Source organism: Rhizopus microsporus (genome assembly GCF_002708625.1).
Source record: "Rhizopus microsporus ATCC 52813 unplaced genomic scaffold scaffold_9, whole genome shotgun sequence".
NCBI lineage: Eukaryota > Fungi > Mucoromycota > Mucoromycetes > Mucorales > Rhizopodaceae > Rhizopus > Rhizopus microsporus.
In genome coordinates this window covers 1,006,450-1,006,799 of record NW_019671924.1, presented here as the reverse complement: position 1 = coordinate 1,006,799, position 350 = coordinate 1,006,450, and positions in this window count along the sequence as shown.

Here is a 350-nt window from a genome sequence, read left to right as displayed (position 1 = left end):
CCTCTATGAAAAGTTTTACGATCTCAGTTGAAGAGTGTCTCACATTTAGTATAAATACTCGTCTTTAATAAAGTCAATCGACAAATATCTTTTAGTCTGGTTAATTCTAGCCTTTATTCTTTTTAATTGATACTTCGTATTCAACATTGCAGAACTAAAGTCGCATTACATCACCCCAGAACTGATTCAAAATTATGAACTTGAGTTCAATGAAATGTACCAAGGCGAACAAGAACACCCAAGAGTATTCCTAGCAAGGCTACGAGAAGCTGCCTGTTTTGCCAAGTATAAAAGGTAAGAGACAAAAACTAATAAGATGAGAAGAGGATAGGAAAAGGACAATAAGTCAG